We start from the raw sequence: 19,958 nt of genomic DNA, 5'->3' as shown, positions 1-19,958 counted from the left end.
CGTGTAAACAGCCCCTCAGTTGCAAATTTACTTATAGTCAGTAGACTGTCTGTTTGGGACCATCCAAAAAAGTGATAGCAGAAGAAAACAGTCTACTAATGGCTCGTTTCCACCGAGCATACCAATACAGTACAGTGCGATTCGGGACCGTAAACCCTGATCCGGCTTATGTTTCCACCACCAACACTATACTTGATAGGCGTGGTGTATGTCAGAAAGTAGCGATCGACGACACTTGATGGTCGTGGTGTATGCTGGAAAGTAGCAATCGACCACACTTGATAGGCGTGGTGTATGTCGGAATGTAGCGATCGACGACACTTGATAGGCGTGGTGTATGTCGGAAAGTAGCGATCGACGTAACTTGATAGGCGTGGTGAATGCTGGAAAGTAGCAATCGACCACACTTGATAGGCGTGGTGTATGTCGGAATGTAGCGATCGACGACACTTGATAGGCGTGGTGTATGTCGGAAAGTAGCGATCGACGTAACTTGATAGGCGTGGTGAATGCTGGAAAGTAGCGATCGACGTAACTTGATAGGCGTGGTGTATGTCGGAAAGTAGCGATCGACGTAACTTGATAGGCGTGGTGTATGTCGGAATGTAGCGATCGACGACACTTGATAGGCGTGGTGTATGTCGGAAAGTAGCGATCGACGTAACTTGATAGGCGTGGTGAATGCTGGAAAGTAGCGATCGACGTAACTTGATAGGCGTGGTGTATGTCGGAAAGTAGCGATCGACGTAACTTGATAGGCGTGGTGTATGTTGGAAAGTAGCGATCGACGTAACTTGATAGGCGTGGTGTATGTCGGAAAGTAGCGATCGACGTAACTTGATAGGCGTGGTGAATGCTGGAAAGTAGCAATCGAGGTCATTCTCGCAAGAAGAAAGCGACATAGTAAACAACAACAATACCCAGGATATTCACATCCTGGGTCGCCCATGGTACCTCTGCGTGCCTACATTGTGTTGCAACGGTATTGTGTTTCAACTGTATATTAAAAAATGGCGCCATGTTGTCATTCCCCTTGTAGAATGCGCAAGTGACGATTCTCTGTCAACCAATCAATGTTCTGCAGTAAGTCTAGCTCCACCCTTTAGGTACCAGACTGCTGGGTACCCCAACGGAAGGGTCCCAAAAAAGGGGTACGGTACGTTTTGGTATTTTGGTACCATTCACAACTTCTGACAATCTAAACGGAAATAATTGCGTAGCATACTGTACTGTACCGTAACGCTCGGTGGAAACGAGCCATAATACTCTAGTGTCTAGTAGTTGACATGCAGTGACAAATAGTTATAGTAGATGGTAAGTGAACCATCGGAATAAAGTGTTACCCAGACAGAACTGAAACAGACACGACAGAGAGAACTACAGACACACACACACACACACACACACACAGAGAGAGAGAATAAAGACACGATATAGAAACAGACACAACATGGAACTGAAACGCAGATGTGAAATAATTAGAATAGCTAGACACAACAGGCATAACTAAAAACAGACACAATAAAAAAAAAACTATAAATACAGACGACAGACAGAACTAAAACAGACAAGACAAAAAATAGAATAGACTACATACACGACAGAGAAACAGACACAAAACAAAGATTAGAAATACAGACATGAATCATAAAAAAAATATAGAATACAGACAGAACTGAAACACACACAACAACAACAACAACAACAACAAACTAAAATACAGACACATAAACAGTTATGTTTTAAAATAGGCCTACGGCTTATTCTTTATATGTTGCACAGAGAACTAGCACAGAGAAACGGGCAGCACAGGTGAGCTTCGCAAACCTAAACAATGCAGAGATACTGCCATTACAGAAAAAAAAAGTCAGAAGAAGAGGGGGAAAGTTAAGCACAGAGAAAAAACGCCTCAGCGCAACCGCGCCGAATCTCTGTGCAGCGCAGTCTCGCGCGCGGCATCAAAGATCCAGATAAGAAGCCAGCGGGAACGCTGTGCTAAAACAGCCCTTCTTAATCTCCCACCAGGCTGGTTCCCTCCTCCCCTCTCTTTCCCTCCTCCACGGCTTCCCTCCTGCGCTCGCTCGCTCGCTCCATCTCTCCGCACAAAGCTTGTCACTCCTCTGTTCTCCTACTGCGCAGACACACGCCCGTTCTCTCTCTCCCGCCTCCCGCTTTCCGACGCACACACGCGCTCTCTTATCTCCGCTCGCTCGCTGATGAAATCGCTCCCCCCGCACCTCCCCCTTCGGAGTTTTTCCCTCGCCTTTCTTGAGATCCAGTCATCCGCTTAATGAGGCTAATTCATTACTTTGAAACACAATCATTTATCAGAAATGTATTACAGGGACGTCAGGGGTTCAAAATGAGAAATCCTCGGCTCCGTCTCTCACCGTCATAATCCAATAGGCCCATGTTGGGTGCGTGCGTGTGAACGTGCACTTATGTGTTTTACGAGAGCGCGCCGTACACTCTTGACCCATTCAGACCCCTTCTGTTGGGTTGCACCTCAGATTTTAACGTCCCCTCTCCCGGGTGCACACTTTCTCCCCTGTGCAGAATAAATTTTCCCTTCCTCTCGCCGCTGGAAACCGGAGGCAGAGTTAATGCTGCTCGGCTCTCAGGAAGTGCGCGCACACACACACACACACACATATACACACACACACACACACACGTCTTGCTGCGCTTAGAAAAGCGCGAGGTTTTGAAAAATGAGAGAGGACTCGAAGCGATAGTGATTATTCATTAGGCAAAGTAGACGACAAACATCACGTTCGCACACACATTATTAGAGCGAAATCTGTCTGTTCGCTTTCTATGTGTGTGCGTGAGTGTGTTTTCACTCTCACTCACGTTTTCTCGGTCTTGCTCATTGTCAGCTCTTAATCTCGATATGAGTCAATCCGACCCTCTATGTATGCGCACATGTATAGGGGAAAACCCTGTTGTAAAAGGCTTGTGGTCTAAAAGCTAACCGTTACACACTTCATTTTCATACAGCCTACGGCTCGTTTAACCTCAGAGAAACTCCACATCAGCAGCAGCGGTAAACAGTGTTTATGAATCTTAAAGTTAATGCATAACATTATTGAAACTAAATAACAGCAACTTTGCAATTTATTTTACACGTTGTCTCAGTCTACTTCTCCAAGGCTCTTTCTCCTCTTGCTGAAAGCAAGCCTGGGCTGGTAGTGGTAAAACACAGGGAGTGAAATCTATGGTTTTATGTGATTAATTCATCCTAGTGATCTCACCTAAGATACAAGCACAGTTTAGCAACCAAGATGTTTGATTAGGCTGCAGATATAAAGATGTTTTGAGATCATGGGCCAAACATCAAAATCACTAATTTTATCCAACTTTTTCCTCATTGATGCTAGTAATTAGTTAATTTTTATATACTAATTTTATATACATTACAGAAGTAAAATAGTTTGCCAAAGCCACGTTTGGACTTTAATAATTAATCCAGGAGAATTTTAACGCAAAGATTTGATTAAAACGATAAACCGAAACAATGAAAATAAATATGAAAATTGATATGGCTAGGCTCCGCCCCCATGCTTGCCTAGTTAAATATACAACTCGCCGGATTCGGTAGCGATCAAAAAATTATAGGCCTACGTATCCACAGAGGATTTTTCGTGTGTGCATATTTTAACTTGTTCTCAAAAATCAATGTTAATTCATTTTTATGTTGACCAAATGAAATCTGCGTACATTTGATCATATTGCGACCTGCTACGGTTAGCCTTCGCTTGTGTGTGTGTGTGTGTGTGTGTGTGTGTGTGTGTGTGTGTGTGTGTGTGTGTGTTTTTGTGTGTGCGCTTGTGGTCCGGTTGCTCGGGTGATGGTTCTCTTTTCATCAGGGCTGGATTGAGAGATTAATAATGGATGTATAATGGATCTATAAATAGACGCAGGGCTTCAGTCCCTCAGACCAAACAGAAGACAGCGCAGGGTGACACACACACACACACACACACACACACACACACACACACACACACACACACACACAGCTCTGCCATTCACCTCGTCCTGGCCCTGACTCTGTGTACACAGCCAATCTATTCATCTCTCTCCCTCCGCCGGCATTAATAAATGATCCTAGCTTCACACACACACACACACACACACACACACACACACACACACAGGCTTTAAATATTCATTGGTCGGGCGGCGCTGTTGGTCTTGGGCAGCTCTGGGCGGCAGTAAACGCAGACTCAGACTCTCACTGGCACATTAGTCATGCAAAAAGCTGTCACAGACGCACACACACAGTCTCTGCTAAATACTGCAGAGGTGTCTACTCGCCCGTCGCTTCATCCACACCCGACGGCTGCTGTCTCTCCAACACTTCTGCCTGTTTCCCGCTCTTTCTCCTTACTGTCTTTCCCCTGTATCATCTCTTTTTCATTTCTGTCACATCTTTCTCCCTTCTCTCTCATTGCCGTCGCTTTTCTGTCTTTCACATTGCTGCCTTTCTCGATTCTGTCTCATCTTTTTCCTTTCGTTTCATCTCTTTCTCGGTAGTCTCACATCTCTCTCTCATCATTACCTCATATCTTTCTCATCTTTGCCTTAACTCTCTGTTTCATGACTTTCTCCCTCTCTGTATCATCCATTTCTCATCTCCTTCTGTCACATCTTTATCATCTATGTTTCTTCCCCATCTATCTCTTTTCTGTCTCACCAACTCTTTCTCTTCTTCCTCCCCAGTCGAAACTCTCTAATTTGCTTAACTGTCGCTTTTTCATATAATTCTTACCTTTGTCTTCCGTCTCATCTGTATTGTCTCCTTCTCCCGCTTGTCTTGACAAGATGTGACCATCTTAATTAAAATAATTACGCCGTCACGCAAAAGTATCTATCGCACAGTTAAAGTCTCAATCAAAAGAAGTGTCAAATCAATAAAATCAATATACATATCAAAATCATAAACTAACAAACAGGACAGAAAGAAAAAGACAGCCAGGCAGATGCAAAAAAAAGTCAAAGAACTGTATAGGTCTGCATACAGAGGGAGATGCTGTAAAGGGTTAACCAAGAGAGTGAGAGTGCTCAAAGCTCACAATGGACTAAATGTGTGTGTGTGTGTGTGTGTGTGTGTGTGTGTGTGTGTGTGTGTGTGTGTGTGTGTGTGTGTGTGTGTGTGTGTGTGTGTGTGTGTGTTCCAGGAAACAGGATGTCCTTTTGTGTGACTGCTGTTAAAGTGATGTTAAAGAAACTCGACGACGGCACAGGCCGCTGTCTTTATAATGCAGCGCCATCGCGTAGGTGCCACTGCCTAGACATCGCAATCTCACAGAGGCTCGGAATCGTTTGCTATCTGAAAGAGTAAGAGGACGCAAGAGAAAAAACACGAGAGAGACGCAGACATGGCGCTGCTGCCGGAGAATAATTTATGCGCGACTCCGATCACACGCAGATGTTTAGAGAGAGAGAGAGAGAGAGAGAGAGAGAGACAGACTGCGCTGTTGGGAAAATCTGCAGTGATCAGAGGAAGTCAGCCTAGAATAAAATTCCTGGTGCATGTGTTTGCGTGCATGTGCGCTCTCGCAGCAACCACGACCCTGCCCTGACCTCTACTTCTTGCATCAAAGAGGATTATGGGACAGCTAACAGTCTGCCAAGAGTCCGACTGAAAGTCCATGCTGGAAAAGAAATAGAAAAGTTGGAAGAAAACAGACTGACTTGAAGACGTGCATGAACAAAATGCATATTATCAGTCAAATTCTTCCAAACGGCATCGGATATTGTCTGCAAGAGAAGAGAATTTGAAACACTTGTGAAAACTTTTGCAAAGAAATTAAAAATTGTGATTATTATTGAATTTATTTATTCTCTAATTTTTCATGTGTTCAAAGGATGATGTTCCATGTCCATAAACCATAAATGACAGTCAGACATCTGCATCGTGGCTGACCCCTCTGTAAACACTCCAGAAGAAATGTGAGGCTCTTAAAAGCATCTTATGTCACGGAATTATGAAATATTAATTATATAGGAATGAACTAACCCCGCACAAATTGTTAAAACTGTGGTAAATTACAGGGTGGAGTAGAGAGTCAGCCATGATGTGACAACACTATAGGAGCACTTTCGTATAATCAATGAAGCTGACTATACTGCAAGAAACCAACACTATCTCACGACTAATTCATACATATTTTACAAGGTGGCTAATTGGTATGAATTTGTACGATTTGTCTAAACCCCAGTGATGGGTAGGTTTAGGGGCGGGGTCAGGGGTAGGTCATTGTTACGAATTCATACTAATTGGGCAACTTGTAAAATATGTTCGATTTAGCAAAAAACGTACGAATTCGTACAAATGAACCAACTCTTAAAATTCGTACGAATTGCTGTGAGATCGGGTTGAAGAAACCTAAATTGCAAGTGAGTAATGCGACAAAACTAATATTAATAAATGTAACTGCCTTTCGACACTGCAAGCAAGCAAACGTAGCTGACAAAACTAGAACGTTTCTGTTATAATCAGCGAATCTGTCTACATGGTATGATTGCGAAGTGCTGCAACAAAGCTGTCTACACTGCAAGAGTGCAATGCGACAATACTAAAATTCTTGCATTATAATCAACAAAGCTGTGTACACTGCTATTGAGGGGCAAAACAAATCTAGAATACTTGCTAAATCAATGTAACCTACATTGCAAGTGAGAAATGCAACAAAATGAATGTTCATAAATGTTACCGTCTTTAGACACTGCAAGCGAAGCGAGGAAACAAAATTAGAAAGTTTCTGTTATAATCAGCTAATCGTGAGGGAAGTGCCAACAAATTGGCCTACACGGCAAGCATGCAATGCAACAAAACTAGAACTCTCGCATTACAATCAAAACAAAACAAAAATGTGTACACTGCAAGTGAGTGACGCAACAAATACAGAATAATTGCTTCATAATGACATTGCAAGAAATGCGAACTAATATTAATAAATGTAGCTGACTTTTGACACTGCAAGCAAGTTAAGCAGGGTGACTGTTTCCATTATAATCAATGATGTTGTCTTCATTGCAATCAATGCAACAAAACTAGAATGCTAGAGAGTGAACTGACCTGACAAAACTACAATGGCTGTTAAATTAAACAAAGCTGTCTACACTGCAAGAATGCCATGTAACAAACTAAGATGCTTCCATTATATCAACCAAGCCATCTACATAGCAAATGCGTGTTGCAACAAAACTAGAACGTTACCATTGTAGACATCATCATCAAAGCTATCTACACTTAAAACAAGTGCAATGACGCAACAAAACTCATGATAATCAGTGCAGCTGTCTACACGGCAAATGTGCAATGCAAAAAAATAACTAGAGCATTTTATAGTCAACAAAACTGCAAGCGAGCAATGCGACAACTAACACTCCAGTAGCCGCGTTTCTATTACCCTTCAAATTGTGCAAATTGAAATTGAAAATATGCCCAATGGAAACAAGTCAATTTCGCAAAAACTCCCATTTATCGCAAATACGTTTTTACGCTTGCATGAGGTGGTTTTTCAGTCAATTCGAAAAAGGAATATTTTGCAAAACTGCAATGGAAACTGGAAAATGGAATTTTTTTCACATTTACAGTGTACAACTACAATGTACAACCGGTGTACATAAAAGTCGATTTTTCTTTAAAGAGGGCGCGGTATGTTTGGACAGAAGACAAGACAGTTCTTCATTAAACTCATAAAAGACAAAAGTATCATGGGAATACTGTATTCTAAACAAAATGCCACAATTATCAAGACCTTAAAGGACAAGTTCGGTATTTTACACTTAAAGCCCTGTTTTCAGATCGTTTCTGATGAAATACAATGGTTAAGATTGAAATTTGGACAAATGCTGCTGGCCCGAGAATTTTCGGTTTCTGTGGTCCTTTAAAGCAGATAGGAGGGAAAAACACCCAGAAACACCTCATACGTGGCCACTCCAGATAACAAGCTTGAATAACAAGCCTATGTCTCCTTCGATGAAAAATAATGGCTAGTGCAGTGGCTGCGATATACGTAAACCTACCAACATCCGTTGCCATGATATTTGGAATGACTTATCGCATCAGTCGCATAACATCAGTTAATGGAAACGCCGTCATTTCGCAGTAATTTTTTTATCGATATTAAGAAAATACCGCACAATTTTTGCGCAAATCTGTCATCTGAAACGCAGCTAGTGATAATCAACAAAGATGTCTACACTGCAAGCGAGCAAAGCAGCATAACCGGAAGATTGTTAAAATCAATTAAATGATCTGCAAATGCACAAAAAATTGAATGCTCACGTTATAGTGGACAAAACAAAATCACGTTCAGTGATAGACACCTTCAGTGTTTCATAATGGGAGTGTTCTAGTTTAGTCACGTCGTGTACGTGCAGTGTAGACGTTTTAGGAGTTTTAGCCAGAGCTGAGATCTGTTGTGTGCATGTGTGTGTGTGTGTGTGTGTGTGTGTGTGTAGCTCGGTGGAGTGCGAAGATAAGCAGCAGCGTAGAGCGCCTCAGAGCCTTGGGAAATGTGTGTGCGTGTGTGTGTCTCAAAAGGATTAGCAGGGCTGGGGGCCGGCGCAGGGAGGGGGAACAAAACGCCTCGAGGACTGAAGGGCCCACATGAGACAGTGACACACTCACGCAGAGCAGCGGAGCCTCGCTGGCTGAGTGGAGCGCTGTGTCCTGCATGCTTTTTCTCTGTTCTGTTCATCACTCGTCTCTCTCTCTCTCTCTATCTCGGTTTTCACAACTCACTGCCTCTGTGAAAAATCAGTCACTCTGCTGAGGAGTATTTGCCATGTGTGTGCGTTTTTAGGTTTAACATTAAGGTAGGTAGTTTAACGGAAGTGTTAGCGACCAACTAGCTACAAAATACACTAAAAAACGCTGGGTTTCTTTCAACCCGTGTTTGGGTCAAATGTGGACAAACTTAACCGTTGGGTTTAAAAATGTAATTAAAAATTGTAAACCAAAGGTTGGGTTTGTGCATAGATAGATAGATAGATAGATAGATATAATTTCAGTTAAAAAAACGGCAGCTGTGGTTGCCAGAATTTTTGGTAAAAAAAATACGGTAGCAACATTTGAGGTTTTAAAGACTTAAATTTACAGTAAAATACCGTATTTCATTATCTGATACATGTTAATTTACTGACCTATTGAAGTACTACTATCTGTTTTGTACTATTGTAATACACTGACAACCATCAATCACAGTGGTGATGAGAGTCACATGATGAATCAAAGCTCATCACAATCAGCTTTTCCACAAGCTGAGGAAGTTAATACTAATATATATAAACTGCGCAGTGTCATTCACACAAACACTAAACAATGCCATGGTAACACACATGAAAGTTTTAAAAATGCAATAAACATTAAATGTAACATAAACCCTAATGCACATAACTGATTAGAAAAAACTAATTTAACAAAAATACATCAAATGTGAAGTGTCATGCAGGGAATTGTGGGAATGTGAATTTACGGGGGGTTTTTTCTTTCTTTTTTTTCCGGAAATTTACGGAATTTACAATGACTTGTTCTTTTTCACTTCCAAAAATGGTATTTTACTGTAGAATTACATTAAATGTATGGTAAGATCTATCACAGTTATTCACCATATATAGTACGGAAACTTTCTGTTAACCAATTTACAGTCTTTTTCCGTTAAAATCACATTACTTTTTTTACTATAGATAGATAGATAGATAGATAGATATAGTTTGTCATTATACAACAAGTTACACCGTAAATCTATACACAAACACATACACACGCAACCGTTACACACCTGTCTGGTCTAGTTAGCCAACAAAAGAATAAATACAGCTGTAGCTTACAGTATAAACTGTGTGAGAGAGAAATTCTCTCACGCTGAATGGATGCGGTCTTTAGGGAGTGAGAAATCGTGGGTGAGAGAAACGAGACGCAGATTAGAACCGGATAGAGAGGGAGAAGCGGAGAGATCAAATGTGGGAGGAGGGTGGAACGCTACTTAGGGAAACGCCAGAAACACACACACACACACTCAAATCCCAGTGTGTTTCCGAATGTTGTGTCAGTCAAAGCCAAGGAGCTCAACAGGGGGTCCGTGATTGGAGCCCCTGGCATTTACTACAGAAGAGTGAAAGCGAGAGAGAAAGAGATTTGGCTTTTCAGTAGATTGTTGTGATCAAGACCAGAGGACATACTATTCCTCATGGAGGGATAGTTACAGCCATCAGGGAAAAGGACGCATGCATATGTATGCGTTTGGTATAAACTGACAGGGCTACATTGCCTATTATCTCCAGTAGGAGGTTTATTATATCCCATCTATGCTGCAAGCAAGTGGCGGGATGCGCTAAAACTCATACCAGTTATTATCGACAACAGTCTATACTGCAAGCATGCAAATGTACACACACTTGTAACAGTTGCATGCTTGCAGTAGACTGAATCGTTGATTATGTTTTAGTTATGGTGTTATGCAAAGTTGAATGCTAGTACCATAGACCACCTTTCTCACAAGCTTGCATTTTTTTACACGAAGTTGCATGCTTGTAGTATAGACAGTTTTATAGAATATAATAGTAGCATTTTAGTTCTGTCAGGTCGTACATTTCTTGCTTGTGCATTATAATATTTGAGCCATCTATACTGCAAGCATGTAAATTGTATTGTATTGCGACATGTCTGCCATGTAGGAGTGTTTAATTTCAGTAACGTTGTACGCAGTCAAGTGTTTGCCGTTTAGACAGCATCCTTGATTTTAACTGGACCATTTAGTTGTCTAGTCATACAATAGTGCATGCAAACAACAGCATTTTTTGTTGCATTGTGAAAATTGCAAAGTCACAACCTTGCAGCGTTGTTGCTTTCATGCATCAACTGGAACATTTTCTTTTTAGTGCTGCGTGCAAAGTCACAGGCTTGCAGTCTACAAGTTAGGCGAAATTCACCCTGACAGCGATATTGCAAAGACCTATTTTCAATGAATTTTGAGTTGAAATACACAACTATTATACGCATATATATGCAACAAATTTGAGTTTGACTTTATGCAAATGAGCAGCAACATGATCCAGCAACTACCAATGTGAGAGAAGACAGTACCCAGCAAACATTCGTCCGACAGCTACGTCGTGTCCCTTGCCAAAAATAGTCGCGGTAGGATGGCCTAAATCGGTAAATATATGTAACACAGGACAGAAACCGTCAAAGACGTCCGTTCAACTTTCATTTTGGAACTATTTTTCAACCACGAAGGAACGTGTCGGAGGGACGTCTCTTTAATGGTCATTAAACGTCCAAATGTTTGCTGGGTATTGTCTGTTACTCTAGTTGAGTAAGATCACCTAACAACCAACAAGACAGCGATTTGGTGACCTCCAGGGATTTAATTGCTGTCAGTGTGTGAACACACTTTAACTAGAGCCTTTTGTTTGTCGCATCGCTTGCTTGCCATGTAGGACACGTTGTGAGAGTGCAAGCAAAAATTGTACCCAGCTGTGGCGCTGCTGTTGTTGGTGGGGTGGCGTCGACTTGTCGACACTATAGCACATTTAAAAAAAAGCAACGCTCAGCTATCAATCCCGGCACGCAGACCCTTGAATACCAGAGCGGCAGTGGGGAATATCAGAACCACCGCCAACTCTCCAGAGGAATGTCTTTGAGAGAGCGAGCGAGAATCGCTCCTTCTATCTATCTTTATCAGTCTCGATCTCTCTGCAGCTGCTCTGAGACAGGGGCCCTCTAACTCATGAAGTCCCTGTCAGTCATCTCTCCCTGTCTCGCATTTTTTCCAACAGAGGTCTGTCTTTAGCAGGTGGTAGTTTGCGAGCCAGCGGGTGGCTCTCCCCCCCCCCGGTTGGCGGCAAAGGTCAGAGAAAGGTGACAAAGACGAATGGAGGAGAGTGAACGTGTGCATGCGAGAGAGATCAAATGGCAATGCGTGCGTGCAAGTGTGTGGAACTTAACGGTGAACATAAAGGATGAAATGTGACATCTAAAAGCACAAGGGTGCAGTGGCATATCACTGTAAATAAAATATTGTGGTTCCGATAACATAATATTTTGAGTTTCTGTTGATTAGAGTCTCTTCCATTGTATTAAGTACATTTTTTAATTTACATTTACATTTAGTCATTTAGCAGACGCCTTTATCCAAAGCGACTTACAAATTAGGACAAAATTCAGCGAGTCATCATAAAGAGGCAAAAACAACAACAACGCAAGAAGTGCTCAAAATACAGTAGGAATTTTTTTTTCTTTTTTTTTTTTTCTTTTTCTACAAGGTTAAGTGCTCACGGAAGAGATTGGTTTTCAGCTGTCTTTTGAATGTTGTCAGGGATTCTGCATTCCGGATGAGGGTGGGGAGAGCGTTCCACCAGCATGGAACTGTGAATGAGAATGTTCTGGAAAGTGATTTTGTGGCTTTCTGTGATGGAACCACGAGACGTCGCTCGTTGACCGATCGTAGGTGTCTGGTAGGGATGTAGACTCGTAGGAGTGAGTGAAAGTAGGAGGGAGCTGAGCCTGTGATAGTTCTGTAAGCAAGCGTCAGTGCCTTGAACTTGATGCGAGCAGCGAGAGGTAGCCAGTGCAGAGAGATGAACAGAGGAGTGACGTGGGCCCTCTTGGGCTCGTTGAAGACAAGACGAGCTGCAGCATTCTGGATCATCTGTAGGGGTTTGGTTGCACATTTCAATGAACTCAAACAGATTACTTACTTTTTTAAGTTAAACCAACTATATATTTTTTACAATGTAGGTTTGATTTGAACATTGTTGTATATGCACATATGATTCACCTGTGACTCCAATTACTTAAAAAGTGGAACGCAATATGCGTTGCTGCTTGAATGTAAAAAATTATTGTTAGTTTAACTTAAAGTAAGTTGTGAATTAATGAATTCAATGAATTATTCGTTGAACAGACTAATTTAAACATACAGATTAATTCAGGAACAAAACAAGAGACATTATAAGCGAGTCTTTGAATTATTCACTCAAATGTTTTGTTCAAAAACACTTTCATTACTATCTTTATGAGTTGAATCATTTGCTCAAACGATTTCCTAAAAAAACCCCGAAAGAAATGATTCAGCAGCACCACAATTGCTTTGCTTGGAAATATTTTTTAGCAAAATCACTGGCAATATTAGTGTAAACTGCCTAGTATGGTCTGTTTTCACTTTCAGGTCAAAGGTCATAATGGAACAACAGTTTGATAACAGAAATCTTGCTGAGCAAGTTTAAATTAGTAAACTGTTGATATATTTGTAGCGTCTGGTTTAAATGATGCAGACACTCTATCGCTATATTGGGTACTGAGGCTTGTTATCCACCAAAGCAACAAGCTTGCATAGAGTATGTGACCTTAACCTCTTGACCCCGAGCAAGGCCAACATCCCGCTAAAACACACGGCACTGCTGAAACTTGGTGAGCGCTAAACTACCGCTCTATCTTTCCGCATCTCTCTCTTTCTCTCCCGTGGGTTCATTCATTTTTCATTAGCTGCGCTAACGCAGGCAAAACACTGTCTGTCTCTGGCTGCTCTGACACACACACACACACACTTTCCCCTCCCTCTCAATCTCACTTGCTTGCTTTGTCTCTCTAGCTTGCTTCCTTGCAATCTGTAGCAAGCACGCACACACATACACACACACGCACTCAGACACGCTCCCTTTCCCTCTCTCGCAATCTCAGCCTCACACACGTCTCCCCGGCGCTCGTTTTCTCTTCCTCCCTCCTGCTCGCAATCTTTTTCACACACACACACACACACACACACACACACACACACACACACACACACACACACTCCCTCCCTTTCCGCGCTCGTTGACACTCGGCTCTCTCTCCAATGCCATGCCGAGGGGAAACGCTTTCTTCTCCTCTAATTGAAGCTGTTCCGTTGCCATGACGCCGCCCAGAGAGAGAGACACGCGGAGGACTGCTGATTGTTCAGCGGCAGGGCTGTTTTTCTCTTGCACACACACATAAGCACGCGGGCGCGGGGATGTTTTTTTCCGCGCTATGATTGCGAGTGTGTGTGTACATGTCGGGGGAAAGAGCCGTGGTGTTAAAATATTACCCCTGGTCATCACAGGCTTTAATGCCACAGGAAAAAAACGGCACTGCCTGGTTACCCATGTGACGTGATCAGGCTGCATGATTTTCTAGAGGCTTGACATCCAGAACAGGCCGCTGAAACTCGATTTTTCTGCCTTTCTTTCATTAATATGTCAAGTTCTAGATTTTCTGCTTTTAAACAAACTGAGTTCTTGGTTTATGTATTTTCTTAAATTATGGATCCTTCATCCGTTCTGGTTCAACCCATCTCAAATTCGAACTTTCTTGCCTTTCTGCAGCAATGCAGTTCAAGTTCTAGATTTTTTAGCCTTTGTATATCAACACATTTGTTGAAGGCCAAAAGATCCAGCGTGGGAAATATCAACTTCTGACAGATTTTTATGCTCTCTTTCATCAACATATCTCAGGTTTTAGACCTTTCTCCTCATTATTTAGCTTTGCTCCATCACATCTCAAGTTCAAAAATTTTCTGATCTTAAAAAAAAAAAACTTTCTTTAGTCCTGGATCATTAGGCCTTTCTGCTTCAGTAAATCTCAAATAAAAGATTATTTATGCCTCTTGCATCAGCATATAAGTTAACTGGAACTCACTGTGAGTTGAAGAGGAAAGATCTAGATCTTTCTTCTTCACAGATTGAGTTCTAGTTCTTGGCTTTTGTAAAGTACTTGATCCTTCATCTTTCTTATTCAATTAAAGGGATACTTCAGGATTTAGCATTAAGCTTTGTATTAGTAGAAAACCTGTAGTATTTTCGAATTACCGTGCTTTCAACCCTCATATCCCCATGAGACAAGAGATTTATGTATTTTTTGTCTGGAAAAAATCCTCTGATGAAGCAAAAATCGTCATTTTGCGTCATCAGAGGATTTTCTGGCCAGAGGCTAAAGACTACAGCCAGTAGGAGGGGCTGTACCGCATGTTTTCAGGCCGCCCATAGGAGGTTGGATCTCACTCACAGAATGTACACACAGTGTCAGCTTTGGAAGCTAAGCTAGCAGGCTTTTGTTCTGTGAAGAAAGCTGAGTAGTAGGAGAAAGCTGAGTAGTAGGGGTTACCATCCTCTTTTTCCCGGACTTGTCCGGCGGGCGAGATCGTTCAAAATGTCCGGGATTCGGCTTTTGGTTTCTGCAGTCGCCATTCATTGTTTACATGCACACCTATTGTTTCAATCTAACTGAATTCATTCCGATTGGTGAATCTGAATGTAGTGTTTACATGAACGCTAAACAAGTGATCGGTTGATGTGCGTTTTACCATTGCTAAGAAAATTCCCGCTCCTCCGTGAGAGATACAAGACCGGTGCGTCTCAGTACTCACGCCACCGGCCTCTCGCCGTTCTCCCGCGGCCGTCAGCTTCGTCCTGCTCGCCACAGTAAACATGATGAATGGCGACTATAGAACGCAAAAGCCGAATCCCGGACATTTTGGGCGATCTCGAAATCCCTGGCAAACTCATCACGGAGTCTCAAATAGTAGCCAAGCCTTGTTTTCAACTGCGCTCTCTTACCGGTAGGCATGGCTTGGGAGTGGCCTCCTAGGGCAGCGAAGCAAGTGCATTCTGGGAGTTGTTGTCTTTCATCCACATAAGCCAAAAATGAATTTTCTGGCTTTTCTCAGTCTAGAAAGCTCCAAATTCAAAAATGTCTTCACATTTCTTCTACATAAATGACCTATTTTAAATCACATTCATATTTCCAGAGGTGAAGTATCCCTTTAATCAAAAAATCTTTTTGTGGCACTTAAATACATATCGCATTCTAGTTTTCTCCAATTTTCTATCTCAACTCCTCTGCAAGAACATTTCATCTTCTTGGCCTTTTCTGCCATTCTGAATCCATACATCTTAAGGTCCAGATTTTTCAGCCTTTCTGTTTCAATGTATATTATGCTCTTCTGGATAAATACATTTCATGTTCAATCTAGACCTTTCTGAATTAACCCTCCTAAAGCTGAGCACTAGATTAGCAGAAAAAACTTATCGTCAGTGTTTCTGTCAGGACCACTACTGTCAAATACGATTGACAATTAGCATACAGTTTGGATTGGCGGTATAGTTCTGTTCTGGGCGAGAACTCCCTGCGCATCCATGCAGCCTAGCATGGATAAGAGCAGGGAGATCAGCAATAACCCCCCTTAGGGTAAACAGAACAGATCCAACATGAATGTTTGCAAATATATTTAATTCAAGATTTTAAAGTACAACATAATTCGAGAATTTATTCTGATTCAAGGGGAATCAGAATGCCGAATCCTGACTGACGAGAGGAGGAGCTGGGGATGGAGGAGGGTAATAGCTCCTGAGAAATGCGATAGCTTCTTATAATACTGAAGGAGCTTATAAATGTATACGGTGATAGGCGTCAAATTCCTATAGGTGGATGTGGATCAGCTGAGAGTCAGCTGATGCGAGCTTGACTAACGTGACCTGCCAGAACTAACGCTACGCTTGATTTGTGCTTGGGTAGTCTGCATTTGTTTGGAAATGAATCTCTGTTTGCATTTAAACATAATTATTACCCCATATATCCCTTGCCTTGCAAACACCTGACATGGAGCACTGTTGCACAAACCAAAAAAACTACCAGTTTATTCAACATCATTGCAGCTTTCCCTTGACCCGTCTATCTGTCTGCCTTCTGTCTTGTTGTCTTGCTGCCGAGCGCTCGACTGCATTTCTAATCTGATCTGTTTGGCAGCGGCGGAGGGTTTGGCTTTCACTCTGCTAACTCTTGAGGTCGAGTTCGGCCTCACAGCACACACACACGGCAGCCTGTTTGTAATGAATGCTGCTCGCCGAGCGTAAATTTGTCTCTCCCTGCCTGGCGATCATTCTTTATTCCTGCCGTCTCAAGAGGGAGGCTGTAATCAGGGCCGCGTGTGTTTAAAAGCGGTGCAAGAAAAAAAAGATATTCCTGATTTCAAATGCAGTTTGAGTGGGCATACGGGTGCAAAATGCTCCACCATCATCTGCTCTCTCTCTTTCTCTCTCATGCACGCAGATATACAAGCATGCAGGCGAGAACCAGAGGAAGCGCTATTGATCTGTTGTTTTCCACGAGTCATAGGGTTTTGTGATTGGGCCATTTAGTGGTTGAGCAGCCGCCAGTGTGTCTGACCAGACACTCATGGAGAAACATCACCTCCCCTCCAACGTGACGGACTCCTGTGCATCTACGCCGCTCGTCTGCTTAATGGAGGAGATCAGACTCGGGTCATCATTTGGATGTGCTCGCTCGACTTCGACGCAAAGCTGCCGGACCTGCCCAGGGTGAAATGAATTCGAAAATGACTGTTATTTTGGAAATTACACATCACACACGCTCTGAGGTTAAAGGTGAAGTGCATAATTTCTGCACCAGTAGAAGCACCACAAATTGCAAAAAAAAAATTTCAGTCAACTGTTTTCCCAAACACTTCAACCATCCCATCCCAGTCTGTCATTATTCAGAATATCATTGGTGGTCCCACCCACAATTGACCTAACAGTCAGCCCCTCGACCGCAGATGAGCCAATGGCAGTTGAGTATCAGTTGCACGGGACCGGAACTCGGACATCTTTAGGTTTCAGCGCCATAAAAAAACATTGGAAGATCTGAAGCGCTCATCGGTTTGATGGTGTTTATGCTACAAAATTACTACTTGTAACACTGATTCCAGGTATCCTGAGAGGATGGGCATGGGTATTCATGTTCACCAGCACGTTTCAAAAGTGTGATAAGATTTGCACGAACAGACCAATTATCAATATGACTGCCGGTTTATTTATAATATCAATGATGTGGGCGCAGTAACCTGGTTCCCTAAGGATTTAACCCCAGTCCAAATAAAGATGAAAACGTTCATTTTCTGGTTGTCATACTCTCATTAAGTTACAATTAAAGTTAGTGAGCCCATGCTAAAGTACAAACCTGAATAGCTAACGGTTCTCACGTCATGAGAACTGGTTAAATGTAAATTAATTAAATTTTACACTGCTGTACATGAACAGTGTTGATCCTGGATGTTGTCATCTGCGATCGTGACGACCGTAACGTGAGGCTTGCATTGTGATCTGTAAACCCTCGCTTCCAAATTAATCTTGTTACCCACGATATTTATTTTAAAATCTTTTATATATCCCGCCATAGCATATTTAAGTCCCTCTTGAATGCTCCTCGACGAGAGGTGGTCCTTCCAAAACATTGTGGGACAAGGTTTTCACATTGACAGCTGTCATTGTAAGACAGCTAGCAACTCCGTTTGTTTGTCCATCCGAGTTAGGGGGCGGGGCTTACGGATAGGTAAATTACGCACATTGCCTTTAAAAGTTTAATTCAAACTCAAAATCTTGGTTGGCACGTTCTTATAGCTCAAACGGTAGAGAATGGTGCTAACAACACCAAGGTCAGGGGTTTGATTCCCAGGGAAAATGGGAAATGATCAAATGCATACCTTGAATGCAACGTTAGTTGCTCTGGATAATGTGTAAATGTAAAGCCCAAGTGCGCTAAATCCAGTGAGTTTTGGCTAATTTGGTTCACAGGTCTGGTCCATGATGGGTTAGAGTCCCATTTCTGCTTGTCCTCTCCAGTAGTTTTCTGTCAATAACGTGTTCATAGCCATTGTGCCTTGGTGCTCATTTAAGTTTGGTCTGCAATGAACATGGGCTCGCTCATTTTCTCCTGTAGTTTCTTGTCATTCTCCGATGTTTCTGACAAATGATCTGGAAAAACACATTACAATACGCATTGCAAAAAAATGCTGCGTATTGGTATTCCCACTTATACAGTATATGCAGAAACTTTACCAGAAGCTTTGAGGTGCGGCCTCCGATCTCATCCTCCTTTTCCCTCCACATTAGTTTCCAGTCATTCTCCAATCTTTCTGTCTAAGAACACCACAGCATAGTGTGACGTAGTCTAGATATTTCACAACTGGCATCTTTACCAGTCGCAACAAGATATAGACTCTAGAAAAACAGCAAAAACGATTTGACCATTATAGAGAAAACAAAACAAAAGTAGAGAGGATGTGGAGGAAATCTAGAAAACGAAGTCAGGCATGAGAGAGGACGTAATGAGATGTGTGGAGGAGGGAGAGGGGAAAGCAGCTCGCTCCGCTGTCCTTGTCAGGACCCGACGGGTTCTCTCAGCGGAGTCGAGGCCAAGAGCATGTCAGGGCAGCGCTGTAAGGGTCTTTTAAATGCCGCTGCCTGTGCCGAGAGAGAAAAGCGAGATACAGAAAGAGAGAAAGACTTGGTGGTAAGGCAAGTCGAGTGCTTCAAGAAAGAGACAACCACAGAGAAAAAAGAGAAATAGAAAGAGAGAATGTTTGTTTGTCGTCTCATTGTAAGGTGTTCCTTTCGGTTTGTGAGACTGTGTTAAAAAACCAGAGCAGGTCTCCGTCTGAGACGTGTGTGTGCGTGTGTGTGTCCTGAACCATGGCAGCCTCTGGCTGTCGTCCGATCTTTTCGATCTCTTTTAGACCAAAGGCTGACTCACCACAGCCTCTCGCTCTTGTTTTTCTTTCTCTCACTCTTGACTCATACTTGTGTCCCTCTTACCCAGTTAACGTTTGAACTTCTGTGCATCAGATGTTGCCGTCCCCCATGTGAACGTTAACACTAAACGCTACTCAGAAGAATAGTTTTGTTACTGCAGATATGACTTTCATCATTCATTTCTTTGATGTTCTCAGTTACTTTTCGTTTTGCATCAAAGAATCAACTTTGTCTCAGTTTTCGAAATTCCTCAGACGTAAATTAGACAATTGTTAAAATAAAGTAATAATATATAATGCTATAAAATTAAATGGACAGCATAGATCAAAACATTTTGTCTTGGGAGAATTTAATGTTTAAAGTTTGAGTTTAGTTATCTGAGCACAGTT

At 42.2% G+C, this 19,958-nt stretch overlaps 2 long non-coding RNA genes across 2 annotated transcripts in view; both read right to left on the bottom strand.

Annotated features, from left to right (window-relative positions):
- The window catches only part of LOC309475769, a 40,485-nt gene extending 35,441 nt beyond the window's left edge, over positions 1-5,044 (bottom strand). Inside the window, exon 1 of the long non-coding RNA XR_014197841.1 lies at positions 4,775-5,044. This is a non-coding gene — a long non-coding RNA (uncharacterized lncRNA). The remainder of the gene's footprint in view (positions 1-4,774) is intronic.
- Positions 5,045-16,087: 11,043 nt separating this feature from the next.
- Positions 16,088-19,536, bottom strand: LOC309474856. The gene is made up of 3 exons (XR_014197446.1): positions 18,877-19,536; positions 18,522-18,792; positions 16,088-17,349 (listed from the first exon to the last, which is right to left on the bottom strand). It is a non-coding gene; the product is annotated as an uncharacterized lncRNA (long non-coding RNA).
- Positions 19,537-19,958: the final 422 nt, after the last annotated feature.

This window comes from Leuciscus leuciscus (genome assembly GCF_965113295.1).
Source record: "Leuciscus leuciscus genome assembly, chromosome: 15".
Classification (NCBI taxonomy): domain Eukaryota; kingdom Metazoa; phylum Chordata; class Actinopteri; order Cypriniformes; family Leuciscidae; genus Leuciscus; species Leuciscus leuciscus.
This window is presented reverse-complemented; position numbering and strand designations above follow the sequence as displayed.